Source organism: Liolophura sinensis, chromosome 2 (genome assembly GCF_032854445.1).
Source record: "Liolophura sinensis isolate JHLJ2023 chromosome 2, CUHK_Ljap_v2, whole genome shotgun sequence".
Taxonomy (NCBI): Eukaryota; Metazoa; Mollusca; class Polyplacophora; order Chitonida; family Chitonidae; genus Liolophura; species Liolophura sinensis.
Window position 1 is genome coordinate 25,324,082 of NC_088296.1, and position 22,442 is coordinate 25,346,523.

The 22,442-nt window shown below is 38.8% G+C and overlaps 1 protein-coding gene across 4 annotated transcripts in view; it reads right to left on the reverse strand.

Annotated features, from left to right (window-relative positions):
• Window positions 1-22,442, reverse strand: part of LOC135462748 (NAD(P)H-hydrate epimerase-like) — a 184,316-nt gene that overhangs the window by 13,199 nt on the left and 148,675 nt on the right. The gene's annotated exons all lie outside the window — the stretch shown is intronic.

Genomic DNA, 22,442 nt, shown 5'->3' on the forward strand with positions numbered 1-22,442 from the left:
GAGCCCAGGGGAAACCCACGACCATCCGCAGGTTGCTGGCAGATCTTCCCACTTACAGCCGGAGAGGAAACCAGCATGAGCTGGACTTGAACTCACAGCAACTGCATTGGTGAGCGGCTCCTGGGTCATTAAACTTTAACAAGTACAGCTCATAAATATATGTATTTCATAACAGCAAATAAAACTTGGGTTCAAATAAGCTTAAAAATAAGAACTTATACCTTAACTAAGGAGTTCTACCTAAAATAAGGAGTTCTACCTAAAATAAGGAGTTCTACTTAAAATTGTCTTTTCAATTTCAAACTGTACATGTAATTTTGCAATTTTTAATGATAACATACATCAACGTAACAAAATATAATTTTTTTCATTTGATTGGTGTTTTACGCCGTACTCAATAATATTTCACTTATACGACGACGGTGACAAAATATTAATGATGTGACACCGTATGCATTAATGACCTTCCTGAATAATGAACTCATTACAGCTGTATTAACTAATCCACATGGTTAGACGAATAGATGACAACAGTAAGATATAACACACAATTTGCCGGGCATTTGGCTAAAAACTGTGGCGAGACTGTCTATTAATTCTCTGTAATAGGAACACTTCTGGATTTTGTCAGCAATTATCTTCCTTGATGAAAAATCAATTTTGGAGCTTGTAAAGTGCTGCTCTTCAACACATGGCAACAGATTTACCCGACAAATGATATTTCTAGCACACACTTGATTCTATGGACCTATAAACGCCTGCGGGAAATTTACTCTAATTTGCCTCCAGCCAGTGTCATCTGTCGCTACCTTTTGGCGCAGGTACTTGCCGGCCACTTCTGTGACGATGGCATTTCAATTAACATTTCGCTCAACCCTTGTCACACGATATTTGCTTTTCGCCACGAGACCGAAACTCTTTGCAGAGCACTTTTATTTGATACGGAAATAGCCACAGTTGCTTGATTGCCTGCCTCAGGAAATGCAAATGTATCACGTTGTACACCCTTTCCTGTCTACAGGCCCATTTTGTCCTGCATTCCATTTACTTCCCTCATTATCACCCGCCTAATGAATATCGGCAAACAGGAAATGAAATTGCAGCTTATTTCCCTGTATCAACAAATTTAGTTTAGCCATTTATCAGATAATGTCTACCTGCCTGAGCTAATGTAGTTTGATGTTTGCAAAGCCAAACAATTGCTACAATGTGTTAAATCAGCAACAATTGCTACAATGTGTAAAATCAGCAACAATTGCTACAATGTGTTAAATCAGCTGACACATGAAAGAGTACATTTAACAGGGATATATGAGTCCACATAATTACTGCTGTGATTATCAATAACAGTGTGTTACTGAGCCAGGGGCCCTAGCTCAGTGATCGACTGGTGCACCAATCAGGCTGTATGCATCCTCACATCTGACTTCCAGGCTTCCTGGCACATTTACACTCAAGAGATGTCTTCATCATATACAGGCCTAGCACATGGCAGGATGGATGTTAACTTTGCGTACATGCTCTATTTTTACCTGTGGTGTTAAGCCATAATAATGAATTCATTCTATTTCTACGCCATGCAAACACCTATGAAAACCTCAAGCCTTGGAACCACAAAGCCATCTATAGGCCTAAGTCAAAATTTCTAAACTTGGTATTTTCTTTTCCGTTATTTTAGCTGAAATTTGGCACACAAGAACTTATCTAGAATTTACCTTTTCAAGCAATGTCTTGATATTGTTACGTGAGAAACAACAATTTGAAAGTCATTTAGAATTTTTGACTTTAGTCTAAGTCTGCTTTGTGATCTAGGGGCCTGCTATAATAACATGGAGTTAGGTTTTAGATACTGACAAAGTGAAAACCCACGACCATCTGCAGGTTTCTGACAGACCTTCCTACCCCACGATACATGCTCAACAATTAAGTAAACCACGAAAGAATTTTACTCCTGGAGCGCAGAAGTTATCACCTGCATGTTCAAAATAACAGGCTGTGACACCAAGATCAGTACAGGTAATGTGGCGTCCACTCGCCAACTCAATTCACACCTGGCCTAGCCTGTAGGCTGGTGTGAGCTAGTGCATCTGCACTGCACGCTGTATTGTGAAGCCTTTGATTGTGAAAACGGGGACATGGACAAAACTTAAATTTGCATTTCAAACAGTTTCATTAACTTTTATGAGTAGGATTTTCAAACATCAGCTTGATTGGTTCTTTCATCTGTGTTGAACAACTAATTGCTCCTGTTCCGTCACTGCCACTCGTAATCTGAGCAGCCATCGCATTGTTACTGGTATCACTCACAGATTGGCCGAGTTATTCAGATTGTGTGGACTGTAAAATTATCCACTGGTACTATAGTCCTGATCGTGCTACCATCACCTCAGGAATGTCCAATTGGTGTCAGACAAATCCAGATGGGTTCCTGTTTGAGACATCCACAGTAGCCGGAATATGGGAAAAAAATGGTCATTGAAAATGTAAAAAAAAAAAAAAAATGAAAGCACAAAAAACAAATAATTCCCCACAAAAGTTCATGATGTTTACGATTATAATGGTAGATACAAGGCAAACCTTTAACATCTACATGTAAACTGGGTTGTAGAAATGAACTATAGCTATGCAGACACCCGAGACTTCACCAATCGTCCGCTGTGCCAGACTATAAAACTGCCTCAGAGCCTGTGGCAAGAAACCAAATTCAAAGCAAAAACCGAGAAACAGAAAGGTGAACACAAGCCACAGATTCTCACAGACCAATTTCCTCTAGTCTGCTGAATACAAACGCTTGTTTCTGCTTCATTTAACAGAACCTCTAAAACAAACCACAGTTCTTTGAAAATAATCAAGGTAAAACCTCTACCCATGCAAAACCACGAAATCAGATATTTTCAGCATCTAGGTATCAATCCAGACCAATTCCCCATCAGTTTTATTTACAAAGGAGATGGAATTTGACGGAGATAATCTTCCATCCAGTCTGCTTGTTTGTTCCAAAACAGTGCGAAAATAAATTGTCCAATGTAACCATCGAATGTGTACCCTGGAAAGTTTCCATTTGGCTTAGTCGGCGCGGCATGGCGTTAAGCGCCCTGTCACGCCGCATTGCAGACCGATTCCAGTATCTAATGCACCGGGCAGAAAGGTCAGACAATTGAGTTTATTCTGTTTCATTGAAAACACACAAATCACCGGTCTGCATTCTGAGATAAATGTCTGTATATATAGCCACATTACAGAAGATATATACACTTGTCGGATTGGTGACTGTCAATTATAGACAGCCTTCTTCCAGTATGGTAACTATTATTTTTGCAATAATACCATTTTCCAAGCCACTTTCTGAATCATATCCGGCAATGGGATAAGTTTAGCAATCCGAACTCAAATCTGATGAGTGGTAAATGACCTGATAGTTTCTCACAGTTCTACTCATCTTTATAGTAAAGTCTTTCGAGGTTTGTCTGGAAGGTAGGAAATACAATATTCTGCTAAAAAATGTAAGTTTTAGCATCACAAATAATATTTTATGATACTTATTTGCCCCTGTCAATGCATTTATTGGGATGAAACTTTAAGTTGTTGGGGTCATTTTCACCACAAAACCTTAATTCCGTATTGACAGCTACCTGACAGGTTGGGCTGAATGGTTTAGATGCTGACCCTTATCATTGTTCAACTCACCGAGGTCACTGTTTCAAAAATTTTAGGCAGGTTTAATTTGGATGCAGTCCACATTTAACAAGTCTTAACAAGTCTATATAACAAGTTACATAGGAGAATCAATGAACTTTTAAGTCCAATCCAATAATCCAATAATCGAATTAAATAAATAAATAAGTTCATTTAATGCCACTTTGTAAATCAGTTAATGTTTCATGTATTAATATCCAGAATTTAAACAATCTGTCAATCATGAAGAAGGAACCAGAAATTTAACTATACAATGTATAGCGCATAAGCACATGTATAAACAGTACAAGGGCACTTCCGTGGACAAGGGGGTTAGCATGCCAGCAGGGTGCCATGACCTAGGAGCTTCCCACCATTGTGGTCGCTGTGAGTTCAAATCCAGCTCATGCTAGCTTCCTCTCTGACAGTACATAGGAAGGTCTGCCAGCAAACTGTGCATGATCGTGGGTCACTTCACGGTCACTCCATGGTCGCAAGGGCCTCGCAGAAGCTGGGTTTTCAGCTAAAACCCTGTTCTAAGTGCACTTGGAAGATCTATATAGCTGTCCGCTTTAAAAAATGGTACTTTCTGCTGCCATGCTCAGCGCTCAGCAATGAGAGGTTAGAGCAAGAAAAAAGGACTGGTCCAGAGTCAGTATAATGTGACTGGGTGTGGTGTCATGCTTGGTGTCTTCGGCATGATACTTCAGTGGCGGCAGCACTTTGGTGCCATGGACTCGCCCTGCCACAAGAAGACACAATACCAGCACACACATTCAGGACTCCCCGTCCTAGCATGACTGAAAAATTCCTAAGTACGACGTTAAACCCCAAACATACAAACATCTATACAGCTGCTCCTTGACCTGTAAGTGCTAGCCGACATCATAGCTGCTCTGAGCCAATCATCAGCACAGTCTTTAGTCACATGACACTAGTACTCGAGGTGAAAACAAACTGGATTTAACCCAGGTGAGTTAGACACTGAAGATGTTAGTATAAAAAGATTTTATAAGTACAGCTTTTAGGCAAGAAATTCTTTCTGGAAATATAATTAAATTATGTCTAACCTTCAAATTTGATAGTTTCATTGCCATAAAGTACTTTGAACTTTAGGAATCAGGAAAAATTCAGCATTTCGCCCATTTACCTCCATATCATTTATCACCTCTTCTTTCTTAACTTTGGAACCCGGATGTTCGAAACTTTGGATTTTGTTGTATAATTATGTGATGTACCATGTGTGTAACTTCAGTTCTGCTGTAGAGATTGGGAATCGTTGGGAATTATAAACTCCCTAATCAACAGAAAGGAAAATTGTACTTGGCTTACTTGACTGACTTTCAATCTATTGTACTGTTTACACGTGTGATCCACGAGCCAAAGTTGCATTGTGGGAATGTGCTGCCTCATTTTCATGTTATCTCGTTAGACTGACAGTTCAGACCAGTGACTTATATAATTCCACTTATAATTCTCTTAATTGACATTTTTCGGAAAAAAAAGGCCCAGGAAGTTTAGTTCAAGGAGTCAAATGCAACTCATTCTTGTATTCAACTCAACAAACTCAAAAAGTCTGAATTTCTTTCAGCGGTAATGTCCGTTTGGGTGGCCCTGGATGATGTTACTGCAGGTGGATGATCCTCACACACTGTTAGAAAACTATTTAACTGATGGTTTATGTTTTTCTATTCTTGTAGAACAATTGCTGTAATTCTTCAACTTTTTCACATGTTTGCAAGGTGTTTCTTGAGGCATATTCTGAAGGCATTATTCTGTGGAGACTGATAAAATTATACTTTTTGTGAAGCGTTAAAAAGGGCAAAAAACTCAAAAGTGACCCTTTAAAGAATATGTGAAACGCAACTATAAAACAAAGATTATATTTCTATGCCAAATGAAGAAAATTATGCCCCGGAATTTTTTGTTAAAAACATTTCAATTTCGGGGTATTTTTATACCTGTTAATTACTCCTCAATATTATGCATATTTTCCATCAATGGTCAGATCTTGCATGGAACTTCGTGAACACCCCCAGAGTGCCCCGAGCCTGGTGAACTGTGTCGCTATAGAGTGGACAAGGTGACACGTACATAGATACTACATGGTTTCTTCAGGCCAGTTTAGCATCCCTCTGTACCCCTCTGCGCCCCTACACCCGTCACTATTCTGTCTATTCCACACACCAATGCCCCTATTCGGCCAGACCCCTACCGAGTTCTGTTTAAACTGGGATCATCGTTGACGTCACCCCTGCAAGCTACTTAATTTCCAGACAGACCTCTGGGGTCTTAAGAAGACCCCAGAATCTAAGACTTTAAGACTTTGAAGCTATTTTTGCCCCCTTGAAAGTTGAAAAATTTGTTTGTGCTGTTATATGTTATTATACATGATAATCTGCAAATGACGAAATAAAACCAAAGAGTTTAATGTATCATTTAATGTAGATGAATCAATCAGAGTGAAGCAAAAAATGTCACACAGAAAACGCTAAACTTTACGCGATATACTGTAATGCTGAAAAAATTTTGGAGACAATGAAATGGTTGAAAGGAACTAGGTACATTTATATCTCAGGCAATGATTTACTGTTGCTGCCCTGACCATGTGGCCTTGAGCCAATCACTACTCAGTAAAAAAAGGTCAAAGGTTAATCTGATGGTTATTTCTCAGACAGGGTCAACTGCTGAGAATAAATGGCCCTCGCTGAAATGGGATGGTGTGCGGTATTACCCCATGGGCCATTAAATCTGATTGGATATCAGAGGAGTTAATCAATAGGAGGGATTACCGTGAATCAGGTACTTATTGGAAAACAGGTCAACCTAATCACTAATGCTAGTACCTGGTATTCTAATGGAAGTGGGGTATTGTACACACACATTGGCTGAGTGACACCATGTTTGCATCCAAAAAGGGCCGCGATTTACTGGTAGAGTTAACCGCAATGGCCGTGCCTGCCTGTGGGACAATGATAGTACTTATTAGTACAGAATTTATTACCGCGGACTCATGTCCCATTAATATCCAATTACCATAACCATAATCCAAGCAGACTATAGTACCTACAGCATCAATGTAATCTGACCCTTACGGAATTACATGAATTCTCTCACGTTAATAGTGAATGAATATATGCATATATATCAATCACTTATAATTTGTGACGCAGCACCCTCCCAGGAACACAGTCATAAGAAACTTGCTGCTGATATAAAGCTAGAGCGCACATAGCCAGGTGAAGTGTAGCAGGAACAGGAGATATGCTTGATAATACTGAAGTTTAAGAAACATCCTATAAACACCATAAGTACTGTGTATTACGTCATGTCCATACAGACTTGGGTCATGGAATCTGGTAATATTCTGCGGTTTAGTTTTGCAATTAAGGTAGCAATGTTCAGGTATGATCATGAATTCTGATGGGTTTGTACAATCAAAGCCCCAATGACTGAGATACATATTTTGTTATCAACTGATATTCTACCATGGTACACGATTTGAATACTGAGTTCACTCAATTGCCCAGAACATACTTTCCAAGATCACTGAAAACTGTTGACTGTTTCTCTTAATTTGCATGATTCCGTCCTACATTTGGACTGTATATACTTCAGTAACCTTTGGTTGTCTTATGCGTCGTTTTGGGAACTGTCCCAACAACTTGGATGTATTATACGTCGTTTTGGGAATTGGCCCAATGACCTGGATGTATTATACGTCGTTTTGGGAACTGGCCCAACGGCCTGGATGTATTATGCGTTGTTTTGGGAACTGGCCCAACGATTTGGATTTATTATACGCCGTTTTGGGAACTGGCCCAATGACCTGGATGTATTATACGTCGTTTTGGGAACTGGCCTAAGGCCTGTAATGCCCTCATTAGTTAACGGCTGGTATACGAATGACTGTTTGAACACATAAATCCAATAGAAATCAAACAATACTGGGTTGGAGCTAAAGTTTTGAGCATAACAATTAAGTGACTCATTTTGCATGCATATTTCAACAGTTCCCATGATTCGTGAAAAGTCCTCTGATGTTTGTTTGATCTACACAGGTAAATTTCAGCATCAAAAGGGATATATTTTTATGTAAACATTATTTACCTCTAAAAGTAAATATTTTGGGGGGCACTTTGTCAGGCAAATACAGTTATCCTTTTTTCAACCTTTTCAACCGCTTCTGCAAACCGATATTTCGAAACATTCTGAGAGAACTGTTGGGTGTGGAGAAATAACACACACAGTTCTACGAAGCTTGCATTTTAAGTGACACAAAAAATCATTTTTAACGTCATTTTCACAATAACTATGCATATAAATTGCACTACAAAAAAGGGCTTTAATTTATTGGCTGAAAAAGTTGGACAGTAAATGTATCTGATGAACTTCTTGGTACTGCATAAAGCTCATATCCATCTATACTGCATAAAGCTCATATCAATCTATACTGCACAGGTTTCCTGGTACAGACGATTATTAACTGAATGTAGTTTCTTATAGATCGTGATCAGTGGTTCACACACAGAGTAAACTTTGTCCAATGCATGTGTACAGTAAGTACAGACCATCACTGCACTAAAGAGACATATATGTGCAGATTGAACACACTTTCTTCATATTTTGTTGTACAAGACGTGACAGTCCACAGCATTAACTGTGGCGCAACAAATGCTGCAGAATGTTGCACCTTAATTGACATTTCATTGCAAAAATTTCAGGTCTGCACAAAAAATGATGGAAGACTATGTTGCCATGAATTTTATTATAGTAAAGGATTAATCATAGAATTTTACAACTAGTTTAATTTACAACAGCAAATTAAGGACAGTGAACTTGTTACATCGAGTATTCCTCTCTTACCCATGAAGTATGGTGAGAGCTCATAATAAACTGATCCACCTGTATTCCTCTCTCACCCATGAAGTATGGTGGGAGCTCATAATAAACTGATCCACCTGCATTCCCCTCTCACCCATGAAGTATGGTGGGAGCTCATAATAAACTGATCCACCTGCATTCCCCTCTCACCCATGAAGTATGGTGAGAGCTCATAATAAACTGATCCACCTGCATTCCCCTCTCACCCATGAAGTATGGTGGGAGCTCATAATAAACTGATCCACCTGCATTCCCCTCTCACCCATGAAGTATGGTGAGAGCTCATAATAAACTGATCCACCTGCATTCCCCTCTCACCCATGAAGTATGGTGAGAGCTCATAATAAACTGATCCACCTGCATTCCTCTCTCACCCATGAAGTATGGTGAGAGCTCATAATAAACTGATCCACCTGCATTCCTCTCTCACCCATGAAGTATGGTGGGAGCTCATAATAAACTGATCCACCTGCATTCCCCTCTCACCCATGAAGTATGGTGGGAGCTCATAATAAACTGATCCACCTGCATTCCTCTCTCACCCATGAAGTATGGTGAGAGCTCATAATAAACTGATCCACCTGCATTCCCCTCTCACCCATGAAGTATGGTGAGAGCTCATAATAAACTGATCCAGCTGCATTGCCCTCTCACCCATGAAGTATGGTGAGAGCTCATAATAAACTGATCCACCTGCATTCCCCTCTCACCCATGAAGTATGGTGAGAGCTCATAATAAGCTGATCCACCTACGCAAGAACCATCAATGATGTCCAGTTTGTGAATTTCAATTTCTGATACAGCTGAGTTCTCTGTTTGATCACAGACTTCCTAAGACTTCCATATGTATGATCTACTTAAGATTCCCTTATGTATATATACATCAGCTTGGGTGTATATGTACCTACAGCTTGTGCGTACTGAGATTGCGACAGTTTGTAATCTATGATAAAAGACAACATTCTCTAAGAGAAGTCATAAACTTTGCAGAGCCGTACATAAATACTACAGCCATAAAATTACCTATTATCACTTGTTACTATGACAACTACATTAAAGTTCATGAAAGTCATGAAAGTTAATTTTTTTTCTTTAGGCACTTGGATACCATTTTCAATTAAAACCGTTGATCATGCAGCCACAAATCTGTCTCATTAGCTAATCAAAGGCAAGAGTGTAAAACTGGAAGCCTGTACAATATTAAAAACAGTATTGCCTCCAGATGGCTGGCAGACATAAATACCATGCTTCTGCTCAGTTCAGCTGAACTAAAGGTCAGGTACATGTACCTCATATTTTATTGTCTGTCAGACTTATTTTGGACATTTTCAATAAAGCCTTCTTAATATAAAACGGCTCAGCTGTAATAGTTATAATCCTTGATGGTAATGGCCTGTAACATCGCACGTAGCAGCCATGTTCAATGCCAGGGGCAAATACACTCATTTTACCTTCATCACAGAAAAAGGACTTTGTGTTTAATACAATAATACAAATAGCTGTGAGCATAATAATGGAATAATGCTTTGAAACAAAGCACTTCTGTCAAATAGTACTTGGCATTTTGTGAAATTCTGCCATTTTTAGAGACTGTGCATCGTCTTCAAGACAATTTGCTATTAATAGGATTCCATGTCAAACAAAAACTAATGCAGCGCTTTTCACTTTTCAAGTGAAATTGACAATGACACTGCTCTTGGGGATTTCACATAGTGTTGCTATGGCAACAGCCAAGGGTCCTTTTGTTCACTTCCAAGGCACCTTTCAGTTTAAAAGGTTTCAGTGTGAAGAGCAAGTAAAAAAAAATAGCTGTTTTGATGCAGTTTACAAAAAAAAAAGAGCTGGTGTTCTTTTTCAAATGATCTGTTGCGCTTTTAACAGCCACAATTCCACGCAGACTGTCATCACTGAACATATCAGCAAACTTATCTCATACAAGTTGATACAGAAGAAATAGTTGTTTATTCATGATGTACTAAAATCAGCAGGAGTCACTATACATCCCTGTGAGTTCCAGGCTATTAGACTGGAACCCCTGCAGGCTATTAGACTAGAACCCCTGCAGGCTATTAGACTGGGACCCCTGCAGGCTATTAGACTGGAACCCACACAGGCTATTAGACTGGAACCCACACAGGCTATTAGCCTGGGACCCACACAGGCTATTAGACTGGAACCCATACAGGCCATTAGACTGGAACCCACACAGGCTATTAGACTGGAACCCACACAGGCTATTAGACTGGAACCCGTGCAGGCCATTAGACTGAAACCCATGCAGGCTATTAGAGTAGAACCTGTACAGGATATTACACTGGAACCTGTACAGCTATAAATAGACCCTTTTGGCACTTGTCTCTCACAAGCTCATGACCAGTGATATTTAATATTGTTATAAAAAAGTAACATTGTCATGAGGTAAGGTGGAGGGACATCAGGGTTGTGGGATCTATTCCTGTCAAGAGGTAAGGTGGAGGGACATCAGGGTTGTGGGATCTATTCCTGTCATGAGGTAAGGTGGAGGGACATCAGGGTTGTGGGATCTATTCCTGTCATGAGGTAAGGTGGAGGGACATCAGGGTTGTGGGATCTATTCCTGTCAAGAGGTAAGGTGGAGGGACATCAGGGTTGTGGGATCTATTCCTGTCATGAGGTAAGGTGGAGGGACATCAGGGTTGTGGGATCTATTCCTGTCATGAGGTAAGGTGGAGGGACATCAGGGTTGTGGGATCTATTCCTGTCATGAGGTAAGGTGGAGGGACATCAGGGTTGTGGGATCTACTCCTGTCATGAGGTAAGGTGGAGGGACATCAGGGTTGTGGGATCTATTCCTGTCATGAGGTAAGGTGGAGGGACATCAGGGTTGTGGGATCTACTCCTGTCATGAGGTAAGGTGGAGGGACATCAGGGTTGTGGGATCTATTCCTGGATAGCTCATTTGCATGAGACAAACATATTATAATGTTTGAAGTTTCAACCAACTTTCTCACATGTACACCATGATCATTGCAGCAGGTTTACTGGAAACTGTTAGATAAACTTTTTTTTGACTGTTTCTAGTTTGAAACTTTGCTGCAAAGATTGAGGTGTACACGTGAAAAAGTTGGTTAAACACTTAATCTCATTTAATTATCAACGACTATTGTATTATTAGGGTTATTTTGAGATGAAAACTGCTGAAGGGTATAAATCTGATCCGAGTTTGGAAGTCTTGGGCGAAGTACCAGACAAGAGTTAATAGCATTTTCCATCTGAAGCCAATGTTTAATCAAAGGAAGCCATTTAAGGGTTAATGGAGAGCCCCATGGACAACATAACATCTAACTCAAACTTGATCTGTAACTTGTCTTGGTCAAGCCCAAAAAAAACCCAAGCTTCCATGCTGTGAACCTTATATTCGAAAAGACATAGACCAGAAAACTTGCCACAGAGTGACTGCATGGTCAGAAGGACCGAGGTACAACGCAATACAGGCGAAACAAACTGCCGTGAATGTTAAGTAATTCTCAAATTACCGATTGCATGTTCAACAGTTTTACACGTCTCAACAGTTTTACACGTCTCTACAGTTTTACACGTCTCTACAGGTTTACACGTCTCAATTCATCATTTCATAGATTAGGATAAATCTCTTTAATTAGACAAATTTGGTTTCTATTTACTATGAAAACATTTTTCTTTGGGCTTTTAGATGTATTGAATTCATGCAAAAAGTGTTAAAACGAATAAGATTGGACACAATTATCCTCCTGGGCTGCACTATTTCTCTGACTTTCTTATTTGGCGAACTCATACACTGTATAAAACTACTCTTTACATACTGTAATCCTTTAACCTTTTTGCTTGTTTGCAAGGCGTTTATTCAAGTGTATTGAGAAGTTGTGCTGTCTGATCAAATTTTCCTTTTTTGCAAAGCGCTGAAACTGGCCAATCCAGCCAATGTAGCTTTGTCTCCAAAATCAAATTAAAAATGTATGTAAAATGCATTGAAAGTTGCTTTTTCATATGTGAAAAGCTTGAGGAATTAAGATTGCACATGTACTTCCATTTAAACTATGATGCTGGTGTTGATTGCTTAGTCAAAGTTGAAAGGTATCATAATAATTAACCACCCAAAAGCTGGTTTTTATTGGTATAGGGTTTGAAATATATTGCTCCTGGAGCTGAAACACATTTCCCCAATTTTTTATTGGTATAGAGTTTGAAATATATTGCTCCTGGAGCTGAAACACATTTCCCCAAATTTTATTGGTATAGATTTTGAAATATATTGCCCCTGAAGCTGAAACACATTTCCCCAAATCTCAAAACCCATCTTTTGCAGAATCAATACAACTGCAGTCAGCATGGGTGGAAATGGCCATGGATGGTTTTCCAGCTCGCCTGTGTAAAGTACCCTAAGTACCCGCTGTCCAGTAATACACGGAAAGCATGAATGGTAGAAAACAAAATGCTAGGTGGTATCTTTCACGGTGCTGCTGGTATTGAGCTCAGGTTTTGCACACATGTACAGCACAATAACTTTAGAGGGATATCCCACCACTGACTGGCAATTACCATAAATGACTAAATTCCTGACTTTAATAATGGTGTATTGTGTAGAAGAATCAATGTTAAACAAAGTGTTAGGGGTGGTTTCTCAAAAGGTACTGCATGTATTGAGCTCAGGGTTTGCACACATGTAGAGCACAATAACACGAGGGTGATATTCCATCGTTGTTTGGGTGTGTGTATATTAAATAGCGTAAATTACTGAATTCCTGACTCAGTGTGTTGTGTATAGGAATCGATGTTAAGCAAAGTGCAAATGGTGCGCATGGTTTCTGAAAATGTACTGCATGTATCAAGCTCAGGGTTTGCAGACATGTACAGCAGAATAGAATGGTTGGGGTGGGAAGGGGGAAGTTGGGGAGGGGGGATATTTCATCATTGATTTGGTGTGTACATAAGAAGTAATGTAAATTACCGAATTCCTGATTTAAAGTGTTGCATGTACATTAAGAATCAATGTTAAACAAGCATGCCAAATGGCAGGGTTGGTATCTTGAAAAGTATTCTATGTATTGACCTGAAGTTTTACATGCATGTAAAGCAGAATGACACAAGGGGGATGTTCTATCACTGATGCTCTGTGAGCATATTAATTACCGTAAATTATCCAATTCAAGATTTCACCTCTTAATGCATTGAGCTGTTTTGCATTCATGTGTATCATACAGGTGAGCTCTTTGCTACCAATTCTAAGTTTTTTGTAAGATGAAATTATTTCCTGTGCAGAAATAAATTTTTACATGCATATAAAGTTTCAAAAATAAGTAAGACAGGATGCAATTTTCTTGTAAATACAGTAGAAAAATAATACAATGACAATTTTCTCCTTTTCTTTGGATGGTCAGGCAAGACCCACCAAAATTACACTGTTTTTTTAATTTCTATATATATTGCAGTGCTCGAGATGATGCTGACTTTATACTGTATGTGACATATTTTTTAATATATAATAATATCTTTATTTATGGAAGGTAGCTCAGTCAATTTAGAGTGAAACTGTTCTCCCCAAAGGCCCCCACAGAGAAAATAATATATAGGAAACACATACTTCAGAGTCCCATGAAACAATATGTCAATATATAGAACACCAGACAAAGCATCATGTAGTTTTAAAAGTGAAGGTACATACATTCATACAAAAAGCAACAACACAACCAATAGCACTGTCCCCGTAACTGTCCCAACCAGCAAGAGAAGTCATGAAAGTAGGCTAGTGGAAGACGGCAATCCAGGTCGTTCTAGTGTGAAGCAAGAACTTGCACCATTTTTGTAGTCAAATATTGACTGTAAACATGTACAAGAGGTTCTTCTGTAAACATGTACAATAGGTTCTTCTGTACACATGTACAAGAGGTTCTTCTGTAAACATGTACACAAGGTTCTTCTGTAAACATGTACACAAGGTTCTTCTGTACACATGTACAAGAGGTTCTTCTGTACACATGTACAAGAGGTTCTTCTGTAAACATGTACACTAGGCTCTTCTGTAAACATGTACAATAGGTTCTTCTGTACACATGTACAATAGGTTCTTCTGTAAACATGTACAATAGGTTCTTCTGTACACATGTACAATAGGTTCTTCTGTAAACATGTACAATAGGTTCTTCTGTAAACATGTACACTAGACTCTTCTGTAAACATGTACAATAGTTTCTTCTGTAAACATGTACAAGAGGTTCTTTTGTAAACATGTACAATAGGTTCTTCTGTAAACATGTACACTAGGCTCTTCGTAAACATGTACAATAGGTTCTTCTGTAAACATGTACAATAGGTTCTTTTGTAAACATGTACAATAGGTTCTTCTGAACACATGTACAAGAGTTCTTCTGTAAACATATACAAGAGGTTCTTCTGTAAACATGTACACAAGGTTCTTCTGTAAACATGTACACAAGGTTCTTCTGTAAACATGTACAATAGGTTCTTCTGTAAACACGTACTAAAACAAATATAGTGTCCCGATTCTTATCTCTGATCATATTTAAGTAAACATTATAATTCTAAACTTCAAATAAACTATAAACGGAAATATATGTACCATTTTTTTTTCAACCTTTCTTCATTATAAATATTGACAAAAATAAATTTTATTCACAGAGGGTTATATACACTCAGTTAACAAGAGGAGCTGATTTTCTCTGGCGCCCCCTCACTCACACAGTCACACAAACTGTCATGCCTGTACTTGTAAGATTTGTAGTCAAGTAAGTAATGTGTTGTTGTTTGATAACCCATCAGCCTACATAAGGCCCAGGTTGACATTAGAGTCACTGGTACGCATGCTAATCACAAAGGTTGAAGTGTCTCATTTTGGGGGTCGTGAGTACAAGAATAGCCTTGGGTGTGGATTTAACCCTAGCAAAGCTCCGATCAAAATTGCAATTTTCAGTCTCCGGTCCCGCCTGTGGCATTTTGTCCCAAAAAACGCTGTCAGATCCCCATCAAACTTGTCAAGCCGTCGGCGAAATAACTGTCTCCTCTGCAGACGGTAGACGTCTGAAATCTGCGTTAATCCGTGAACTTCAAGGAAGCACACCCTCAGGACTTGAGGCTACTGGTATATCGTCTGTATTCCCACGGCATCTCAGACTCTACCACAGACGGACAATTCTCATTAGCAAGATCAGAATAAGAAAGGACACTATAGTTGTAACTCTAATTCTAGTGGCAATGGCACAACTGAACGGAAACAGGCTCAAATGTACGTACTGTACAGTAAAGTCCCCAAAGAAGGATAATTTGTGTGCCGTTTCTTCAAATAAACACGGTTAAGATGGAAGACATGAGGACTCTTAGGGCACATGTACTTAAGACCAGCTACAAGAAAGTCCTCGAGATTCCAAATACTTTAGAAAGAAATGCTGGCTCTTGAGGCCAGATACCATGAATACATTCATGGTTACAAAAGCACAGGAAAAAACCATGACAATTGAGGCCAGGTTCCAAGAAAATCATTGTGAAGAAACCATGACAATTGAGGCCAAGTTCCAAGAAAATCATTGTGAAAAAACCATGACAATTCATGCCAGGTTCCAAGAAAATCATTGTGAAGAAACCATGACAATTGAGGCCAGGTTCCAAGAAAATCATTGTGAAGAACCCATGACAATTGAGGCCAGGTTCCAAGAAATCATTGTGAAAAAACCATGACAACTGAGGCCAGGTGAAAGAAAATCATTGTGAAAAAACCATGACAATTGAGGCCAGGTTCCAAGAAAATCATCGTGAAGAACCCATGACAATTGATGCCAGGTTCCAAGAAAACCATTGTGAAGAAACCATGACAATTCATGCCAGGTTCCAAGAAAATCATTGTGAAGAACCAATGACAATTGAGGCCAGGTTCCAAGAAAATCATTGTGAAAAAACCATGACAATTGAGGCCAGGTTCCAAGAAAACCATTGTGAAGAAACCATGACAATTCATGCCAGGTTCCAAGAAAATCATTGTGAAGAACCCATGACAATTCATGCCAGGTTCCAAGAAAATCAGTACCAGTACCAGAGATGTACCAGTACCAGAGTTGTACCAGTGCCAAAAACGTACCAGTGCCAGAGATCTACCAGTACCAGAGACGTACCAGTACCAGAGATGTACCAGTACCAGAGACATACCAATACCAGTACAAGAGACGTACCAGTGCCAGAGACGTACCACTGCCAGAGACGTACCAGTACCAGAGTTATACCAGTACCAGAGACATACCAGTGCCAGAGACGTACCAGTGCCAGAGACATGCCAGTACCAGAGACATACCAGTGCCAGAGATGTACCAGTACCAGAGACGTACCAGTACCAGACATACCAGTACCAGAGATGTACCAGTACCAGAGACGTACCAGTACCAGAGACGTACCAGTACCAGAGACATGCCAGTACCAGAGACATACCAGTACCAGAGACATACCAGTGCCAGAGACGTACCAGTACCAGACATACCAGTACCAGAGATGTACCAGTACCAGACATACCAGTACCAGAGATGTACCAGTGCCAGAGATCTACCAGTACCAGAGACGTACCAGTACCAGAGTTATACCAGTACCAGAGACGTCCCAGTACCAGACATACCAGTACCAGAGACGTACCAGTACCAGAGACATACCAATACCAGTACCAGAGACGTACCAGTACCAGAGACGTACCAGTACCAGAGACGTACCAGTACTTGATTCATGCATGTGTACAATCTTTCCCTAAATGTAAAACAATTTCCATAGCTATCTGGCAATTTTCCAGGAAATCAAAAAGTGAAGACAAATGACTGAATCCAGGGCACCTCTTATCACTCGACACCTCATGTGTTATCTCCCTTTGTCCTTCTACTAAAATAAAAACCTCTGTCGCTATCCAAGCATCAAGTGGACGCCGGTTCAATGCATTTGCTGCGAAGTTTTTGAGCAGACAACTCATCCATCAAGCTGCAGATGGTTTTTCATACATGCAGACATACAACCTTATTCAAGCAAGGTTGATTTTTGCAGACAACTGGGAATAATTCTTCAGTGAGAAAGTTAACATCATCATCGTTCATCATTTAAATATCATACAGATAAACAAGTTGATGTGAATATTTTTCAAAAACGATTAGAAAATCAACTCGTAAACCTGTATTACAAAAAATAGCATATCCTCACATTTGTCAAACTTTTTATGCTAGGGTTTCACATTAAAGAACAAGTTTGATATACTTTCATACGGCCAAGTGGTTCAATATTAGATATTAACCTGCACTTTTTTGTTTTTCTCGCCATGATTTTCTTTAGAACTTCCAAAATATAAAACAAAATTTTGGGCAATACATCAATTTAAGCTTATGACTGCTTGTGCAAAATGAAAAGAACATAAAACAGCATAAATGACCTAAAATTTTGCCCATAATTTTGAGTGAATTTTTTAGAGGCAAATAAATGTCACAAAATATTGTTATTGGTGCTGAAACTTTCAATTTTTCAGTAGAATATCACCCCATGTTCCAAGTAAACATCAAAACACCTTTCTAAAATCAAAAGAACTCTCAGAATCAGGAAAATCATTTAGGTTATCATATTCGATGATTTTGATTTCGATCGTTGTTTAATAATTACGGCGCACATTACGTTAGAATGAATGAATGAATGATTATGGCTTAATTAATGCCGCGTCAGCAATGTTTTCAGCCATATCATGGCGAGAACATTATGTTAGAAGAGGAAGGTGCATAATCACACGTCAATGTACATCATGTATAGCAGTTTAGTTCACATGAGTACATGTACCGTTTTTCCAAAATGATGCGAGAGTACATTTTATTTCTATGGTATACAGCATGTAAATAACGCCTACAGTAAGGAAGGAAAGTTTCTGTGTACACCTTGAGTAGTTGTATGTATGTATGTTAACACTGTATGAGACATCTGTTATCGTCATCATTCCTTATATGCCATCTGTAAAGCTTAGCTGATGATGTCAGTGATGTGTCATCATTCCTTATATGCAAACTGTAAATGTCAGTGATGTGTCATCATTCCTTATATGTCAACTGTAAATCTTAGCTGATGATGTCAGTGATGTGTCATCATTCTTTATATGCAAACTGTAAATGTCAGTGATGTGTCACCATTCCTTATATGCACACTGTAAATGTCAGTGATGTGTCATCATTCCTTATATGCCAACTGTAAATCTTAGCTGATGATGTCAGTGATGTATCATCATTTTTTATATGCAAACTGTAAATGTCAATGATGTGTCACCATTCCTTATATGCACACTGTAAATGTCGGTGATGTCATCATTCCTTATATGCCAACTGTAAAGCTTAGCTGATGATGTCAGTGATGTGTCATCATTCTTTATATGCCAACTTTAAAGCTTAGCTGATGATGTCAGTAATGTGTCATCATTCCTTATATGCCAACTGTAAAGCTTAGCTGATGATGTCAGTGATGTGTCATCATTCTTTATATGCAAACTGTAAATGTCAGTGATGTGTCACCATTCCTTATATGCAAACTGTAAAGCTTAGCTGATGATGTCAGTGATGTGTCATCATTCTTTATATGCAAACTGTAAATGTCAGTGATGTGTCATCATTCCTTATATGCAAACTGTAAATGTCGGTGATGTGTCATCATTCCTTATATGTCAACTGTAAATCTTAGCTGATGATGTCAGTGATGTGTCATCATTCTTTATATGCAAACTGTAAATGTCAGTGATGTGTCACCATTCCTTATATGCCAACTTTAAAGCTTAGCTGATGATGTCAGTGATGTGTCATCATTCTTTATATGCAAACTGTAAATGTCAGTGATGTGTCATCATTCCTTATATGCAAACTGTAAATGTCAGTGATGTGTCATCATTCCTTATATGCCAACTGTAAAGCTTAGCTGATGATGTCAGTGATGTGTCATCATTCTTTATATGCAAACTGTAAATGTCAGTGATGTGTCACCATTCCTTATATGCAAACTGTAAATGTCAGTGATGTGTCATCATTCCTTATATGCCAACTGTAAAGCTTAGCTGATGATGTCAGTGATGTGTCATCATTCTTTATATGCCAACTGTAAATGTCAGTGATGTGTCATCATTCCTTACATGCCAACTGTAAAGCTTTATAGCTGATGTATAGAGATGTGTCATCATTCCTTATAGGCCAACTTTAAAGCTTAGCTGATGATGTTAGTGATGTGTCACCATTCCTTATATTCCATCTGTAAATGTCAGCGATGTGACATCATTCCTTACATGCCAACTGTAAAGCTTTATAGCTGATGTTAGTGATGTGTCATCATTCCTTATATGCCATCTGTAAAGCTTAGCTGATGATGTTAGTGATGTGTCACCATTCCTTATATGCCAACTGTAAATGTCAGTGATGTGTCATCATTCCTTACATGCCAACTGTAAAGCTTTATAGCTGATGTATAGAGATGTGTCATCATTCCTTACATGCCAACTGTAAAGCTTTATAGCTGATGTATAGAGATGTCACCATTCCTTAAATGCCAACTGTAAATGTCAGTGATGTGTCATCATTCCTTATATGCCATCTGTAAAGCTTTATAGCTGATGTATAGAGATGTGTCTATCCTTATAGGCCATCTGTATAGCTTTATAGCTGATGTATAGAGATGTGTCACTATTCCTTATATGCCATCTGTAAACCTTTATAGCTGATGTATAGGATGTGTCTTCATTCCTTATATGCCAACTGTAAAACTTAGCTGATGATGTTAGTGATGTGTCATCATTCCTTATATGCCATCTGTAAATGTCAGTGATGTGTCATCATTCCTTACATGCCAACTGTAAAGCTTTATAGCTGATGTATAGAGATGTGTCATCATTCCTTACATGCCAACTGTAAAGCTTTATAGCTGATGTATAGAGATGTCACCATTCCTTAAATGCCAACTGTAAATGTCAGTGATGTGTCATCATTCCTTATATGCCATCTGTAAAGCTTTATAGCTGATGTATAGAGATGTGTCTATCCTTATAGGCCATCTGTATAGCTTTATAGCTGATGTATAGAGATGTGTCACTATTCCTTATATGCCATCTGTAAACCTTTATAGCTGATGTATAGGATGTGTCTTCATTCCTTATATGCCAACTGTAAAACTTAGCTGATGATGTTAGTGATGTGTCACTATTCCTTATATGCCATCTGTAAAACTTAGCTGATGATGTTAGTGATGTGTCACTATTCCTTATATGCCAACTGTAAAACTTAGCTGATGATGTTAGTGATGTGGTTTACATGATTCAACCCAACTCTGGAAAATTAGATTAAAACATGACCAAGGCTTAATTTTTTATCATATCATGACAGCATCAGCTTTTGGCAGAACAGAAATGTGTACCATTTGCATCATATCATGACAGCATCAGCTTTTGGCAGAACAGAAATGCATACTATTTTGATCATATCATGACAGCATCAGCTTTTGGCAGAACAGAAATGTGTACCATTTGGATCATATCATGACAGCGTCGGCTTTTGGCAGAACACAAATGTGTACCATTTGGATCATATCATGATAGCATCGGCTTTTGGCAGAACAGAATGCGTACTATTTTGATCATATCATGACAGCACTGGCTTTTGGCAGAACAGAAATGCATACTATTTGGATCATATCATGACAGCATTGGCTTTTGGCAGAACAGAAATGCGTGCTATTTGCATCACATCATGACAGCATTGGCTTTTGGCGGAACAGAAATGCGTACCATTTGGATCATATCATGACAGCATCGCCTTTTGACAGTTCTACCCACATTTATGTACATGTTCAGAGCAGGATATTTTTGTTTCAGCTCAGTCAAGGTCACAAACCCGAGAATATTTGAGAGCTCTGGTAATTAGAGTTATCTGATTGGACTTTTACGCCGTACTCAAGAATATTTCACCATCCACAGGTTGCTGGAAGACCCTGCTAATTAGCCTGCACAGTTCAGTGGTTCAGAAACTATTAAACCAGCCTTTACACCTCCAAGCTCAATCGATGCACGAGTTCATTGTCTAATGTCTTGTGAAATACTCAATCCACACATTTCACAGGTGGTTGCAAGTATATAATGATGAATTCTATCTTACCTTTATGGGTAAATATTTAGGCTTCCAAGCTGAAAGTCAGAACCCTGTATTGTTTTTGTTCAAGATATTTCAATTTTTACTTTTTGGACATTGACCTTTGCAGTTTTTATAGAAAACTACAAATTGCAGCTGTTTGAGATTTGGAGGCGAAGTTCTCACGGATATCATCTTTAACGGTTTTAAGCAAAACATTTAAACATCTGCTCCGGATCAAGAGCCCATGGATGGATCCTTCTGAAAACTGACATGCATGTAGACCACTAATAGTTACAAACTGTTTGAAAAAGACACTGACATCCTTTGAAAACTTTAAAAAGTCTCTGGTTGAACTGGTTGAATACATGACGTCATACAACCTTTTGAATTTTGATGTAACTTCAATGATTTCCACTGTAATTTGAGCCCGTGATTCTGAATCTGTTGGGTTTTCTGTCTACTTAACTTTTTCAGGTAAAGTCCAAAAAGCAATCTTAGGCTTCTGAAGTTGTGTTGTCACTGGTGAACTTTCAACGCTGAACGTTGTCCTGCTGATAACTGCTCAGTCATGTGGGTACAGTAGTAGAAGCTGATGTCTGGAAGCTGAGAAGCTGGATGGATCCCGTTCAACTTGACTGGATAAATATTGTACAACATAACTGGAAGAATTCAGATCAATTTGGCTGGATGAATATTGTACAACATAACTGGAAGAATTCAGTTCAATTTGACTGGATGAATATTGTATAACATAAC